A 10,806-nucleotide genomic window follows, 5' to 3' on the forward strand; every position below is an offset into this window, starting at 1 on the left:
GGGGCTGCACCCCGCAAGCTGCCTTGCGGGGTGCAGTGTCCCTGTGAGCAGACCTGATCTGGAGACGCCCGCGGCGGGTGTCTGGGGCCGCGCGCCTTGTTCTCGAGGGTCGGGTGTTTTCGCCTGCGGTCTGCGCCCAGTTTAGCAGCCACCCCCTCTGCAGCGTCCACGGTCATTTGGTAATTATTCCACACCCCCCACTCCAAGAAAATACAGTGCAGCGACCCCTTCGTTGTTCCGGAGCGCAGTGGCCCAGGTGACCACAGACTGCCAGCGGCCAGGCTTTCCTCGCCTCCCCTGGGCTGTGAGGTCTCTCTTACGCCGTGGCTGCTGGGCAGGGCTACAGCGCCCCAACAAGCCCCATCGCCAGTGAGGAAGGGGCAAGCTGGCCTGTAATTGACCTGGAGCGCTGGCAATTGGGGGGCAGGACCCCTACGTGCCATAGGGGGTGGGGGGCTGGCAGTCTTGCACCTGCAGGAGGCTGTAGCAGCAGCAACACGGTTGCAGAAAACTCTTTGGGACTTAGGGTGGGCAAACTTCGATGAATGCCCCTGAGGTGACTCCACCGAGGGGCAGCAAGGACAGAGGGATGCGCGCTTAGCTTCAAACTATGCAAGTCCAAGATGGGACTGTGGTTCCCACAGCTCCAGCGCCCCTCCGGTGTCCTGTCTAGACTGGGCTGCAAAGAGTGTATGAGACTAATGTTGTGTTTTATTAATCGCTAAGAAATTGGAGAATTAGGCCTGAAAAAATCATGTGCTTACATAAGGCCACCTGACCTATCCTTACTCTAAGCCTTAGTTTTGCCTTCTGTGAAATGGGCATGAGAACGGACCCCACTTCCTGAAGTGTTTGTGAGAGGCCACAGTTCCAGGTCTTGCCTGAAAGCCTTGCCATGGCCCCCAATGTCTTCTCTGAGGGTGCTCCTTACTACGGGCCTGTGGCCCTTCTGGGATCAAGGAATCGCCAGGGAGCACGGACTCAGCTGAGCGAACTAGCTGGCTGGTCTCAAAAAATGACAGCTTCCTTCTCAGGGAAGTGGAGATTAGAATTCCCACTTCACAAACTGTTTTTAAAAATGAAAATCAAGTAACCTGAGGAGTGAATCCAGCATGTGCCAAGTCTTTCGGTGATTTTGGACAAAATGAGTCTGTGTGTCCCAGTTATGTAAGGTAGCGAAACAAATCACGTCAGAGAGTGGGCTCCTCCCTGGTGACACAGCAGGTTAGAGCACAGCACTGAGAAGCTAAAGCCACTTCAGCATGAGTTCATCCCCGCCCCGGAGGTGACCCACATGGCGCGGCAGACCTCCCCTGACCCGCCCGCTGCTCCCCTCAGCAGTGTACTGCTCGTCAGGCATCCTGTTCTGCTCCCCACTCTGTCTCTGGTGAATCCTCTCATCCCCCGCATCTCTGGCCTGTACCCCAGTTCTGTGTGCATAAATAGATAAATCTTTAAACAATAAAAGAGAGAGAGTGGCCAGGTAACAGTGCTCCCCTGGATTTGGGCAGGGCTTGTGGGGGTGGCTGCAGCCTCAGTTGGGGTGGCCCAGTGGGGCTGCAGGACCTTCCAGGGTCACACTCGGATGTGGCCGCTGCTGACCTGGCTGTCAGCTGGGCTCTGCTGGGGCTGTGGGCAGATCTCGGTGCCTCTTGATGTGGCTCCTCTCCAAGGTGACCTTGGACCTGCCCATCTCTTAGGCCTGGGCTCAAGTCGGCACAGTGTGGTTCCACTTTATTCTGTCGGCCAGGGAGATACAGAGCCCACCAGGTCCCAGGGAGCCGACTTAGATCCCACCTCCCAGTGAGAAGAGTAGCAAACGTTTCTCGGCCATCTTGAATTTACCACACCTTGGGAGACGTGGTTGCTGCCTCCCACCCTCAGGCCATGGAGGCAAGTGACTTCTTCCTTGCTCGGATGCTGGGTTTCCTGTGGCAGGCGAGCAGGGGGACCAGTCTCCATGCCAGGAGCCTCTCACGGAGTCTGTTTGGGTCAGGACCGGTTTGTCTGGGCCTGAGTCAGAGCTGAGCAAGCAGGCGTCTCCATGGGGGTGTCTAGCATGTTTCCCTGACACCCCTGGGGCCTCTTTTCCCAGGCCTATTGGCTCCAGCCTTAAGATGAGGGAGAAGCCAGGAAGAGAGCGAATGGATTCAGAAAACGGGATTTTAGCTGGTAGCCTGGGCTGACTAGATGAACTTGTCTGTGGCTCTCAATTCCCTGGAGAAGTTGGTTTGTTTTCAAGAGGGTGGATTCCCTGGACATTTGGAATACCATCATCGTGGGGCTTCATTAGGCTATATTAGGTTATTAATGGGTGGGATGCAGCACTTTGGAGGCAGGAGCCAGGTGGGGGCAGGGTTCCATGACAATCTTCCACCCGGGGATAGTGCTTGCGACCTCAGAGCAGGAAGAACTACTCCGTGGTTCGCTTACTGTCTCAGACAGACCACAGACTCTCCCCAGACAGACCGTAATGGCCCTTGCAGCAGTAAACTGAGAGGCATTTTCCCAAGTGGATACCCACCCACACTCTCAAAAGCAAAATAAGCTGTCTTCCTGTCGCCTCAGGCCACATCCTGACTGTCACCTGCACCACCTTGCTTCCGGACCTGCCACTTTCGAATGAGACGCAGCCCTTTGCAACACGGAGACTGCTGAACAGGGCCTGCTTGGGGGGCTTTTCTCTGGGACCCCTAGCAAACTGTGCCGGATGGGAGGGTGGTGATTTGCCCTCTGGGAAGGCAGTCTCACAGATGACCTCACAGAGCCAGGAGTCCCCACATCCGCAGAGACCCCGGCATGTGGCCGGGGGCTTCCTAGTCCTGGCAACATATCCTACCAACAGCTTCTATGCGGACCCCCTTGGCGGGAGGCGAAGCCGAAGTAATGCAGCACCTGGAACTGGCTGCAGTCTTCTAGAGTCATGCACGGCTGAATCACGTAGTTGTGAGGCCCTGGGCACTGGCCTCTGCTCCTTGAGGCCTGAGCTTCCTACCTGCAAGATGGGGAAGCTGGGCAGGGTTGCCCCCAGGGTCCTTCTGGCCCTGCTGTGCTGAGGTTGACTAGCATGCTCCTGAGGACCAGAAGGCCAGAGCCCCCTGTTGCCCCTGGCCGAGGCATGCTGGTCAACAGATGCTTGCCGGCCGGCCCAGAGCCAGCTGACTCCAGGTCCTTACTCCGCTGGGCTGCGGAACAGGACCTGCCTCTCTGAGCCGCTCCCTGCTTATCCGCCCAGGCAATCTCCAGAGAGCTTTTAAGAACAATGATGCTGGCACAAAGCCAACAGTAACAATAGTAATGGCAGCCCACTTCCAGAGCTATGACTTAATTAGACTAGGGTGGGACCTGGGCACTGACATTCCTTTTAGAAGCTCCTCATGCTTAGGTATTTTCAAAGGCTTGGAGGGGTGGGACCCCCTGACCCAAAATTTAGTCCTAAGAGGGTGCAGGCAGGGTGTTGACTTGGGTGCAAGCAGAAATCCTTGGCCCTCCCCTCGCCCCGCCCTGGCCTGTTATCCCATTGTTCCTGCCTGGGTCTGGAATATCTGCTAGTGACCTGAGCAGAGGCCTGGGGGGGGGCGGGGGGGGGCTGAAGCAAGGAACCCCGGAGCAGGGGCTCAGTGGAGGATAGTTGCTCTGTGGGTGTCCTGTGGTCTCAGAGGTGCTGTTAGCACTCTCCTCCTGCCGCCCCCACCCTCACCCCCACGCCCAGCCTCTGGGGTTCCCTGCCCCAAAGTCAGACTTGTACATAAGCCAGAGGGGCTTCCTCTCTGGGCGGTGTGGCAAGCAATGGGCTCGGAGGGGGCAGTTCCGCGCCCTCGGTCCTGGCTGCCCAGTGTCCTGGCGCCCGGCCAGCCTGACACAGATGGGAGCTCACATGATTCTGCCTCAGCCCTGGAATGGGCAGCTTCCAGCTGGGATTTTTTAGACCGAGCTGGGAAGCTCTGTCTGCTGGAAATTGCCAGAGTTGGAGCAAGGTTCTGGCTGCTGAAGCCACCACACCAGGGTCCTCTGAGCAGGGCTAGGTCTCCTCCCCCCAGTCCTCTTCAGAGCTGCTGAGGAAGCAGGGCTGTTTGAGGCTTGAGGGCAGAGCTCTGCTCAGCAGGCAGTCAGGAAGGACTGAATTCAAACTCCCCTTTGCTGCCACTCACTGCCAGCTCCTCACCTGGCTGCGGAGACTGAGACGACCATTTTCCTGGGGTCAGTCCAGCTGTTTGCAAACTGGAGATCGTGACCCATGAGTGGGTCAGGAAACCAACTTAGTTGCTCATGACCTGCATGTAGACGACTGGAAATGACTGGGATGCAGCACCTGTCGTGGGGTAAGTATTGCTTTGGGGAAACTGGTTCTCGTCCTGAGTGCATGCAGGTGTCTGTATCATTTGTATGCTGGTCAAGTGCGATCTGTGGCCAGAAGAGCCTAAAAGTAGCAAGTTGATGCCTGGACATCTGTGTTCTGGCTTTAGCTCCAGACCTGCCGGGTGAGCCTGCCCCGCTGGGTGAGCCTTCCCGGGACACAGGGCCTTGAGATGAATTGGCAGGGCCACCCCACCGGGCTCAGGAGACTTTGAGCCCAAATGGGATTGAGTCTTGGAACAGTTATGAGGGCTTCAGAGATGAGAGGCTGTCAGCTTGGTGTGGCTGGAGTGAAGCTATTTAGGAAAGAGGGGGCTGGAGAAGAATACAAACTCCCTCCCCAGAGGCAAATATCAACAGCCCTGAAGGGAGTGACCGAGGATATGAAATATATGAAGATTCGACCAGCTAAAGAGAAGGGACCTGCAGGAAACCCCCGCTCTGTGGGCTGGGGGATTCCCCGCAGAGCTGCCCTGCCCTGGGCCCTGGCTCCATGAGTAACTGACTGTGCCGTGTGCATCACAGGGGAGAGGGGTGATGGATTAATCACTGTCCGCAAGGGGCTGAACTCCAGCTTCAGGCACCGCCGGCTGCCCGGGGCTGTGCGTTCAGGAGGCCCTTGGGTGTACCAAGCAGCCTTCTCTCCAGGTTCGTTCAAGTCCGCAGAGACTTCCACATGAATGAGTGCATGTCTGAAGACTTGCTTAGGGGTTAGGGTGCTGATGTGTAGTTTTCTTGATTTCTTGGTTGGATGATAAAAGCACCCCTTGTCCACATTCTCCACCCTAGCCTCCTCCACTTGGGGAGTCACAGAGTGGGTACAAGTAGGTTTTCCTGCGAGGGTGTTGAGGTGCCAGACTAAGCCTGGTGACCCTTAGGTGCATCTGTGAGGACCAAGCCTAGAGGCCTGGAGTGGAGCGTGGAGCCTCGGTGGCAGTTGTGGTAACCAGAAAGCAAGCATGGGCAGCTGAGCCAGAATTCGGTCCTCCTCACCCTGACGGCAGACTCTTGAGTGGGTTGGTGAATCCAAGCCTTGGCTTTTCCATCTGTAAAATGGGCTCTGATGTGAGTGGTGGTGAAGGGAGATGTTTGGAGATGAACCTGGCATGTGGAGGGCTCTCAGCAGTGTGGTGTAGTTCTTCTACCCCAAGTCCTTTTTCTACTGACACAACATTTGCATCCACTGTGTCATTGACTTTTGAAAGCTGAAGACTAAAGAGAAATGTGGAGACGAATGAGAGAAAGACAAGATGTCTTCAGGGAGGCGTGGAAGGGGAGGTTGGCTGTGATAAAGCTGGGGTGAAAAGCCGGGATGCTTTGACTAGCTCAGGCAGCTTGAACAGAGGCCAGGAGACGTCTCCTCCTTGTAGGATTTCTGTTTCTATCAAGGGTATGGCCGCTGTTCGGCTCCCAGACTCAAGCTGAGTGATTCAGTTAGATGTTGAGGAGCGCGCTTTCTGTGGAGACGGAGTAAAGCGGACTGACAAGTCTTCAGCGGTGGGCTGGGGGTGGGGGATGCAGGCTGGCTAGAAGATGGCTTTAAGGCGATAAGGTAAAAGAGGAAATGGTTTGGAGGCCCTCGTGCAGAAAGTGGGGAGGAAGGACCAGGTCAAATTAGGGTACAAGAGAGAACGAAGAGGAGGAGCTCAGCAGTGGACACGGGACTGGGCAGCTAAGTGGACGCTGTGGATGAAGGTGAGGGAAGAAGCTGAAGCCCTGCGTGACCCTGAGTGACTACAGGTGGGGCTTCTCCACCGGAGGATGAGGACTGATGAGTGTGGAAAACACTGGCGGCAGGGGGGTGGTGATGGGGGGGATGGGGGGGTCTCCGAGGCGGTCAGTGAGGCGGCAGGAAGCAGGTTATACCAGCTGTTGGGCAAACCAGGCGCCGCACAGGCAGGTCACGGCAACTGCATAAAGGAATCTTGGCGCCTTCGGTAGAGGTGATGCACCTTTATTTTTTTTTTTAAAGATTTATTTATTTACGCATACAGAACTGGGGTACAGGCCAGAGGTGCAGGGCGGTGAGAGGCTTCACCAGAGGCAGCAGAGGAGCAGAACAGGCAGATTGATGAAGTACACTGCTGAGGGGAGCAGCAGGCGGTCAGGAGAGGTCTGTGCACCATGTGGGTTGGCTCCGGGGCGGGGATGGAACTCGCACTGAAGCGGCTTTGCCAGCTTGCAGTGCTGTGTCTAACCGGCTGTGCCACCAGGGAGGGTCCGTGATGCACCTCTAATGCGGGAGCAGTGAGCCCGACACACAGCAGGCGGGGAGGCAACTGAGCCTCCCAGGCGCCCCACCCCCATATCTGAGACCACTCAGCCGGGCCTCTGCACTTGTAGGTCACGTGCTCCGTGCTCATTGGCCTTGGCCAGGTGTCTGCAATCTCAGGTGCACGTGCCCTCAGGCCAGGTGTCTGCTTTTGCCCTCCCACAACACCTCACCATGAGGGCAATGAAACCTGGAGGCAAGGCCGCAGGTGGTGACTAGACAGGTTGGTGGTGGAGGCGGAGAAGAGCCCGAGAAACTCCATTTTCCCTGCACCGACCTTCTGCTCTGCCAGGGGCACAATTGGGGGCCAGAGCGCAGGTGTGCTTGAAACCAGGGGCAGGGGTCGGCTGGAAGTGTGTGGAATAAAAAGAGCAAACCAATGTTCAAAGGGAGCGAGGCTTGCCCATGGCACCTCCAAAGCTGCTTCCGTGGTGGTGATTTGTACCCGGGGGCTGGAGGCCTCAGAGAGGGGGCACCGCTGTTTCTGTGTCTGGAAGTGCGTCCTGCCCGGTCTGCTGCCACGAAGGTTGTAGGCGCTTCGCAAATACTGGTCGAAGGAAACCCAGAGGCGCCGGATGGCTGGGGAAGCCCCTCCATCTCTCTGGGCCTCTGCCTTCATCTCTCAAACGGGGAGAATAAGAGGCTGTGTGAAGGTGGGACCGGAAGGCAGATGTGATCTCACATCTCTGTAAATCGTCATTTCTTGCCAGCCCGAAGTGGAAGTCCCCTGACAGATGTCGCCACTGTTTCTTGAGAGGCTGGGTGAGGTGGCTGTTCTCCCAGGGGCCGTGATCTGGTTCTGCCCACAGGGTCCTGCTGCCTCTGAGGCTCTCCTTCCATCCCCGGCTGGGGATGCATGCAGGACACTTGATCTGAGCCCTAAATTCTGGGCCTCCGAGTGCCTTGCCACTCAGTGTGGCCCATGGGCCACCGGCAGCCAGGAGCTTGCTGCAAATGCAGAACAGGAGCCCGCCTCAGACCCGACCCAGAAACGCCAGAGCGGGCCTGGCCCTCCAGGTGATCCAGATGCACCCGAGATGGAGGACTCTTGCTCCAAAATATCAAGGCTCTTTTTGCTCCTGAACAGCGGAGGTGCTGTAATCTCAATGCCAACACACATTTCTTCTGGGTCCCGCAGGCTGGAATAATTCTGACTCTGGTTGCCAGAATTAGCTTATGGTTGGCCTGGGAAAGAGAAAGCCACCAACTGTCACCCAGCCCCCCGGCTCCGGCACGTTCTCACCACGACTAAACTACAGATGGACCCGGAGACACAGGATGTGTTTGCACTGCAGTTTCACTTGCCCTGCTTTGTGGGCACCTGTGTGCATTTTACCCTCCTGTGGACGGTTTTTATCTGGGCTGTGGCAGGCCTGAGACAAATCCAGGGGCAGTCCTGGGCCAGTGTCCCTGAGGGCTGCTGCCAGCATGGCCCTATGTAGTGTGAACCTTTGGTCTCACAGGTGTGTGCTGGGTTCAGGACGGGGAGCTGACAAGAGGAGGGTACACAGAGCCCAATTCTGACTCTGGGGTATGGGCAGAGTCTAGGGCCAGCCCTTCTTCCCCGCTCTCTTCCTCATCCAAACATGTAAGCAAGGACAAAAACACAAAATGCAAAAAAAAAAAGAGAGATTCCCTGGGCTTTGTTGGTGGATATCTGATCAGTGTGAATACTGTACAAAATGGGACGGTGGTTCCTTTTCATTTTATTTTTTATTGGTGCATACAAGATCTCAGCTAGAGATATGGGTGCTGAGAGGCTTCACCAGAGACACAGTGGGGAGCAGAACAGCCAGATTGCCTGAAACATACTACTGAGGGGAGCAGCAGGTGAGACAGGAGAGGTCTGCTGTGCCATGTGGGTCACTCCCACTGGCCGGGGATTGAACTTGTGCTGCTGTGGCTGTGGATGGCTTCATAGCACTGTGCACTACCAAGGAGGGCCCGGTATGGTGGTTCCTTAAAAAATCAAAAGTACGGGCCCTCCCTGGTGGCACAGCAGGTTAAAGCACAGCACTGAGAAGCATAAGCCACTTCCGCATGAGTTCTATTCCCGCCTGCCCCGGAGGAGATCCACATGGCACAGCAGACCTCTCCTGACCCGCCTGCTGCTCCCCTCAGCAGTGTACTTCGTCGATCTGCCTGTTCTGCTCCCCACTCTGTCTCTGGTGAATCCTCTCACCCTCCGCATCTCTGGGCTGGAACCTCAGTTTTGTATGAATAAAATAAATTTTTTAAAAAAATCAAAAGTACAGTTAGCTTAGTGTCCATGTCTGGGTACTAGTGAGTGTCTTCAGTGCCAAAGAATCGAAAGCCCAGATTCAAACAAATATTTACACACCCATGTTTATTGTCAAAAGGTGAGAAAACCCGGATGTGCTTGCACAAATGAACAGAAAAGCAAGCTGTGGGCTGTATCCTTCGGTGGAATATTACTTAGCCTTAAACAGGAAGGGCACCTGGAATATTACTTAGCCTTAAACATGGATGAATCTTGGAGAAATTGTGCTAAATGAAATGAGCCAGTCACAGAAAGCTAAATGCTGTCTGATTCCATTCCTGTGAGGTCCCTGGGACAAACACTTCGAGATGGAAAGTGGGGTGGGGCCTCTGGGGCTGGGGAGCAGGGAAGATGTGCAGTGAGTGTTCAGTGGGGACAGGTCTTCAGCTGAGACAATGGAAAAGGTCTGCAGCTGGATGGTGGTGACAGTTGTAAAAAAAATGTGTCTTCAGTGCCACTCAACAGCGCATGCAGCTGGACTATATTTGCCCACAGTCACAAGCAGCAGGAAGCACCCTCTGTGGCTGGCATTCCAGGCCCAGGCCCTGCAGAGATGAGGAGGTGCGCCTGGCTGGCTCCCTTCTTCCAAGACCACTGAAGATGCATCTCTCGCGGACCCGGGATGCGGCACAGGATGGGTTCAAATGCCACCCGGGCTTCCTCAGGCGCCTGGGCCAGTGACTTCCCCTTTTGTAAACAGGTGGCATTCGCTCATGTGTTCCCCAAAGTCTTCCTGGGGCACCAGCCCTCTACCCTCTTGGCATTCTCATGGCAGAGGCAGATCAACAGGCAGACAAATAGAAAAAGAAGAAAAGTTTTGGATACTGATGGGAGCTCTGTGGCGTAACCAGATGTTGGTATCATGGTAGTAGGGGGCGGGGTAGTCTCTGGGGTGCTGGGAGGTGACATTTCAGTTGGGATTTAGCTCTGGGTGGTGGGATGGAGAGCTGGAGGCAGCACCCCAGGGGCAAAGGCAGGATGGGAGCTGCTGTCCGGGGCCCAGAAAGCTGTGGCCCCTGGCGGAGCACCGTGAGCTGGGCAAGGGGGCCGAGCTGGGGCCAGGCCGGGCCAGGCCTTGTAGGTCTGTGAGGAATCGGGGCCTTATTGTGGGTCTGTGTCTGTGGGGAAACTGTCTGTGGGGACTCTTGTGTGGCTGCCTGTGGAGCAGGAGAGCAGGGCTGGGGGCGGGGGCAGGTAGCGTCACCCATTTTGGAAACACTCAGGACAGCTACGGGCCTCCTTTTCCAGGAAAACTACACACACTTCTGTGTTTGCAAGACCGACTGTGTGACTTCAGGGCACCCTCAGGCTGGTTCCAGAACTTCTGGGTTGGGTGTGTCTGAGCCCCCTCCCAGTGCCCGGCAGAGTTCTGAGGCTGAGCTCTGGTCCTGGTCACAGGGCCGGGCAGTAGCCACAGAGGGTGGGCTCTGGCCATCAGGCGGTGAGATATGGGGGGTGGTGTTGGGCCCTGAGGGGTTTCCTTCTGTCCAGTGAGCCCCAGTGTGGCCGGTAAGGATGGGGGTACAGCTTCATTCCGTTCCCCTCTACCCCCGCCCCCACTCCCCAGACTTCAGGACTTGTAACCACTTAGCTCTAGCATCTCAAGCCGGGACACTGGCTCTTGGGTGGGAAAATCTTGATGTTATAGTACTTTGTTGCCTTCTAAAGGGCCACAATGCATAGATGGATGTGTGGTGTCTCTGGGGTATTTAAATTTCATGGGGAGGGGTATGGCTAGGAAAAAAAAGATATCCACAATGGCTCCTTGGGAAGATGATATGGGAAAAAAAGTAAAAAGATTAAAAAGTCCTGCTGTAGGGGCCTCCCTGGTGGCACAGCGGGTTAAACTACAGCACTACGAGGCGACCTGCAGCCACTGCAGCACAGGTTCGAACCC

At 56.0% G+C, this 10,806-nt stretch overlaps 1 protein-coding gene across 2 annotated transcripts in view; it reads left to right on the top strand.

Annotated features, from left to right (window-relative positions):
• GPR68 (G protein-coupled receptor 68) overlaps positions 1-10,806 on the top strand; it is a 25,509-nt gene that overhangs the window by 10,136 nt on the left and 4,567 nt on the right. Inside the window, exon 1 of one of the 2 annotated variants that reach the window (XM_012724717.1) lies at positions 3,835-4,322. The exons of the other annotated variant lie outside the window; for it this stretch is intronic. The gene's annotated coding sequence lies outside the window, so the exon portion shown is untranslated. Of the gene's footprint in view, positions 1-3,834; positions 4,323-10,806 lie in introns of those variants that run through there. 2 annotated transcript variants of the gene reach the window in all.

The sequence above is a fragment of the Condylura cristata genome, unplaced genomic scaffold, assembly GCF_000260355.1.
Source record: "Condylura cristata isolate star-nosed mole 26May11 unplaced genomic scaffold, ConCri1.0 scaffold00013, whole genome shotgun sequence".
Classification (NCBI taxonomy): domain Eukaryota; kingdom Metazoa; phylum Chordata; class Mammalia; order Eulipotyphla; family Talpidae; genus Condylura; species Condylura cristata.